A 5,962-nucleotide genomic window follows, 5' to 3' on the forward strand; every position below is an offset into this window, starting at 1 on the left:
GAATGGGGCTGAGATATTATCCATCTCTAGAAGAAATTAGCCCATGGAAATAACCATCCACCAAGAGGCATATGGAGAACTCTGGCTGAGGTGCCCCAGGGATACATAAACTGGAATTAGAAAATTGTGTTAAAGGAGCAATGGTTGAGTTCCTTCTTCTTCTTCTTCTCCAGAGAAATACAGCTCCTGAACTCAAAAAAGCATGACATAACTTGGAAAGGGCCGCTCAGCATTATGCTTGGAGAGACAGCTTGCTTCTTCAAGTTGCTAACTGGTCAAATTTATGCACCATTTATTTTCATTTTCCTCTCATCCTACAGCCCTAGTGAGGTCATTTGATTCTCTAAAATAAATGAGGGATGAAGATTCATTTTGTCTTAATGTACAGAGAACCTCGATAAAAAACCTCCTAGGAATTAATATAAGGCAACCTGTTTATTGTTGAAGACACCATAGGGAATTAGATGCAACTAAGGGTAAAATGGAAGTTCAGAACTCATATCTTCAAGACAGCAATGAGCGGGAGACATAGCTATTTCACAAGTCAATTTAAAAGTAATTACATACATTAGGTGCTTAGGGATGGAATCCTAACTGAGGCATGAGCTGCTCCTTATTTAAGAATGAGTATCTGCCAAGTATTATTCTGTGTTTTACAAGTATCTTTAACCATCAAAGTTATTGTACAAAAACAGGTGATCTTATCCTTCCTTTATCTATGAAGAACCTGAGGCACAGAGAGGTCAAATGACACCCCTAGGTCATATTATGGCTAAGTAGATCTCTGTTCCAATCCATGTTTTCTGATGTTAAAACATGGGTTCATTTGTCCCACTTCATTAATCCCACGTAATGAAATAACTGTTTTGAAGAGATAGTTATACTCTCATATTCAATGCGGCATTATTCACAATAGCCAAAACATGGAAACAACCTAAGTGGCCATCAAAAAATGAATGGCTAAAGGAAATGTGGTATATATAATGGAACATTATTCAGCCATAAAATATCCTGCCATTTGCAGCAATATGGATGGGCCTTGAGGGCACTATGCTAAGTGAAATAAATCTGACAAGGAAAGACAAATACTGTATGATCTCACTTATATGTGGAATCTAAAGGCATAGAACTCATAGAAGCAGAGTAGAATGGTTGCCAGGGGCTTAGGGGTGGAGGCAGTAGGGAGATGTTGGTCAAAGGGTATACACTTTCAGCTATACAATGATTAAGTTCCAGGGACCTAATGCACAGCATGGTGACTATAGTTGATAATACTGTATTGTGTATTTGAAAGTTGCTATGAGAATGTTGCTTTCACCTTCTCACTATAATGACAACAAAATAGCAATTATGCCAGGCGAAGGATGTTACCTAACCTTATTGTGGTAAACATTTCAGATATATACAGGTATCAAATCATCACACTGAACATCTTAAACTTACACAGTGTCATATATTGAGTATATCTCAATAAAGTTAAGAAAACAGAAAACAAAATCTATGGGCTTTTGCCATTTTACCATCCCACTTTTTCTCTGGCACCTAAAGGTGGTATATTAATTTGATTCATGTTTTCATAATTTATATGAAATATATATATATATATTTCATTAATTTGAATCAAATATATTAATTTGATTCATGTTTATCAGAAAGGACTTCTAATTTCCTGTACCACCATTTAAAATTGTAGATTTCAGGATTTGGGGGCTACGATTGATTATCCATGTTTTATTTCTGTTTTTGCAGCACATAGACTCAGATCTATGCTGTGTCCAACAATTTCTCAGGATTATGATAAGAATTACAATTCTATTAGCATCACCCAAAAAGAATACGATTCTTAAGAAGAAACTTGACCTCTCAGGGGGAGAGTTGTTCTTTCTTAAGAATACTGGTGAAAACACAGGGCCAGTGCTTACCACTTAACATCTGAAAAGATGAAGTGTATTAACTCTGCTTCGACTACTGTGGCAGGAATATTTCATTGCACAGTATTTCCTGAATTTGTAGAAGCATTTTTCAGGCTTCTGGACTCACTTTAGTAATGGAGGCACCTTGATTCATCTCAAGCATATGGCCCTGAAAAATGACACTGTTGTTCCTAACTGCTGAAATGAGACTTTCTCCTGAGTGTTAACCATGGAAGAGGTCTGAACTCGTTTCTGAGGCTTCATTAATCGGTAAGTGGAATAGGAAAAAAATCTATCACAAGACCTGAGATCTTGCACAACTGCAAGATTGTGATTATTTCTTGATAGTTAAGATCTAGAAAAGAGATATGGGCAACAGAAGATAATGCAATGCTGGGGGACCATCTCTCTACTTCCAGCCTTTCCTTAAAAGTGTGTAGATGTGTGGGAGCTGGTAAATGGTTTACTAACGCTGAATGATTCTATATATACTCTATTTTTCACCTCCGCACTGGGCTCATTTTGACCCTTCTACCAGGAATCCCTTCCTCAGCTCCCACACCCCCTATACTCACCTTCCCCACCTTTGCTTGGCCAACTATTATCCAACTGGCCCACTCTTCCAGAAGCCTCCACCCATGTTGAGATGGTGCTTCCTTCTGTTTGAGTGCCCATCTTATCTGTGCACCATTGCAATATAGTATGTATCTGTTTCCCACACTGAAATGGGAACGAATTTGGGGCAAAGTCTGGGTTTCTGCTTGTTCTTTAAACACAAAGCATAGAGCTTAGCATGAAATAGGTGGTCAGTAAATATTATGAATAAACGACTAAATATATGAGTAAATCCATTACAAAGCTAAACACCAAAGGTCATTCAAAAATGTCAATCAAGAAAAAACCAACACTGTTTTATTTCTGGATGGGAAACTGCCTGACCTGCAGGACACATGAGGCAGGGGCAATCTAAGGCTCTGAAGATGTGTCTTCTCAGGGACTGAGACCCAGGGAAACAGTTAGGAGCCAGTGCTCCAGCTGTTCTTCTAGGAAAAACTGAGACTAAGTGAGTGAACATGAAATCATCCAATGAGTTTCAACTGGGACAAGAATAACTTAATAGATTTAGAATAAGCTAAATGTTGAGCGTGCCCTTAAAGCTTTTCTGGTTTCCTTCCCCAGCAATTTGTTCACCTCATCTCACTGCTCGCCACAGGCAGACTGACCTGCTGTCTGCCTTCTGCTGCTCTACAACACGCACTGTGTCCCTTGGCACATCCTGGACCCCACCTCGTCTAGGTGCATCGCACTCTGGGGACAAATGAGTCAGGGCACCAGGGATGACGGAGGGTTGTAGCTGGAGATTCATGTTGCCTGATGACCTTGATCCCAAGTGTGCAACTTCCCCCAAAAGGTCAATAGTTAACACCATGTCCATCACCCAGAAAGGTATTAAAAATCAGAGATAACAGTCATCCTAGCTTTGTCATAAACCTTAATAACAGAAATGCCTAATGGGGCTTGGGGTACTCCCCTTCAGAGAAAAAACATGGAAATGAAGTGAATCCAGAAAAGGGATAAAAAAAAAAACAACAACTGACAACATAAGTATGCTGTCAAGCCACGCTTCTAAAACACATTCCAGAATGCACTGGTCCTTTGAGAGTCTGTATGAAAAATAATCCCAAATCAAATACATTTGGAACCCTGTGGATCATGTTCCTTTTTTGACTATTTATAATGTATTTCAGTTCGTTAAAGGTGTCAAGCTCTTTAATAAAAATTACTCTTGTTCTATGCAGTGTTTGCCAAACTGACTTAGCCATGGAATCTTGATTTCACATAAAAATCTAGTAGGACCCCAAAAATTACACTTTGAGAAATGATGCATCACCGAGACTAGTTTCTTCACACTGTAATAATGACTGCAAATAACACCTTGCAGTTAAAATCATGGACTTTGGGGCAAGTATATCTGGGTTCAGGTCAGTTTCTGCTGCTTAATAGCAGTGTGTCCTCAGGAATAAATACACAAATAAATGATAGTAGCTTTCATTAAAACTGTATGATGTTAAGGGGCACCTGGCTGGCTCAGTAGGTTAAGCAGCCAACTCTTGATTTCAGCTCAGGCCATGATCTCACAGCTGATGAATTCAAGCCCCACGTTGGGCTCTGCACTGACTGTGGAGCCTGCTTGGAATTCTCTGTCTCCCTTTCTCTTTGCTCCTCCTCTGCTCATGTTCTCTCTCTCTCTCTCCCTCTCTCTCCTCTCTCTCTGTCAAAAATAAATAAAACCTTAAAAAAAACCTGTAGGATATAAAGACAAATGTTTACACATCAGTAAGCAAAGGAATAGGGAGAGTATAGGTGTGTTCATCAAATCCACATCAAATCCTGATCCTGAGTTTGGAGAGACTAGTTTTTAGGTAATTAACAAGCAAGCAATCAGGGATCTCTCAGTCACTCTCCACAATGGGCTTGTGCAATGGGGAATATAGAAATTTCATAAGATGTAGTCTCTATTCTTAGAGATTTACTGGGGGAGAAAAGAAACAGTGAGTGATAAATGATGGCACAAAGAGGCTAATATGTTTCTCAGAGTAAAAACTTGCCATTTCGGTTTAAAGGAGGAGGAAATCAATGGACTGGAGCTGAATTTGCAGAGACAGGGAAGATGTGGAAGTTCAAGAAAAGAGGCTGTCCCAGGGAGAAGTGTGAGTGGAACAGGTTTAAAGTGGGGATCAGCTCAGTGAGTGAGAATGAAGAGCAGAGGGGCAGGTGAGCAAGACTCAGGTGTGGGTTAAGACAGATGACAGAGAACTTTGAAGGGGCAGGAAGAATTGAGATGTGAAGAACTGAAAACAGGGAGCCATTGAAGGTTTTTGAGGAGGGGAGTGGTGTTATTGAAACAAGGCTTAGGGCAGATGGGGCTGACAACAGTGTGCAGAGTGGGCAAGAAGAAGAGAGATCAGGGGGTTTGGACTACAGACTAAAATAGAGCAAAACCACCGTTAACGAACTAATGAGGATGATAATCCTAAGAGATGGCCGGAGCACAAAATAACTTTTGAAGGATTTGGTTTTAAAGTTAAAATGTCAGATCCATAGTGTGTTGTTTCAGAAATCAGTCCCTTGGATTCACACCTTCAACATCCCCATCTGAACACAGAATTGTAAATGCTAAGTGTGTGTTCAAGATGATTATTTTGACCTCCATCTTCCTAAGTTCTGTGTCTCTCTCTCAACTGGTTCAGAACTTATAAGGGAAATAACACGTTGTATACGTTAACCCAATTCTCCCCAGACCTCATCAGGAAGCATTATGCCCTTGACCATTTTGAGGGCCTGGGTCTGAAGCATCACTGGAAGCCCAATGTGGTCCCCAATCTTGGGGGCCTTTGTGATGATGATGATGCCTCAAGGGCAGACAGGAGGGATGTCACATTGAAAGACTCTACAGACCTTCCATTTCATAGCTTCAAGCTATTAGCGGCAGTTACCTCAGTGCCTCAGCAGTAGATAGTACTATTATAATGTACTATAATGGCTATGCTGGGTACTAGGATCATGAAGGAAGGAAAGGAATTTGGTTAAGTGAAAATAACCAGCACCCATCACATTCTGCTAGAGAAAAACGGGTTGTGAAATAGGGTTTCCAGATAAAAATATAGGATACTCATTTAAATTGGAATTTCAGATAAATAATATATAAATGTTTGGAATGTCTCTCAAATATTTCATGTGACATACTTATACTAAAAAATATTCAACGAAATTAGAATTTAACTGGGTTTCCTGTATTTTATCTGGAAATCCTGGTTTGTGGTCAAAAGTCCTGGTTCTCAGAGCCAAACTTAGCACACACTGAGATGTATGGACTTGACAACCAGGTAACTTCTTTAAGCCTGTTTTTGCAAGGACCATGTAGAAATAAAATCATCTCGTAGGTTTAAAGTTCTGTAAATGTACTTATTGTTGTCATGTTTTTGTTATTTGGCCCTTCTACTTTGCAAGCTTGGCAAGAAAGTCCATGCATTATTCAATTTTGACTC

General features: G+C 39.6%; 1 long non-coding RNA gene across 1 annotated transcript; it reads left to right on the forward strand.

Moving 5' to 3' along the window:
• The first annotated feature begins 1,531 nt into the window (after positions 1-1,531).
• LOC109498133 lies at positions 1,532-3,709 on the forward strand. The gene is made up of 2 exons (XR_002154765.3): positions 1,532-2,183; positions 3,093-3,709. It is a non-coding gene; the product is annotated as an uncharacterized LOC109498133 (long non-coding RNA).
• The last annotated feature ends 2,253 nt before the right edge of the window (positions 3,710-5,962 follow it).

The sequence above is a fragment of the Felis catus genome, chromosome A3 (assembly GCF_018350175.1).
Source record: "Felis catus isolate Fca126 chromosome A3, F.catus_Fca126_mat1.0, whole genome shotgun sequence".
Lineage (NCBI taxonomy): Eukaryota > Metazoa > Chordata > Mammalia > Carnivora > Felidae > Felis > Felis catus.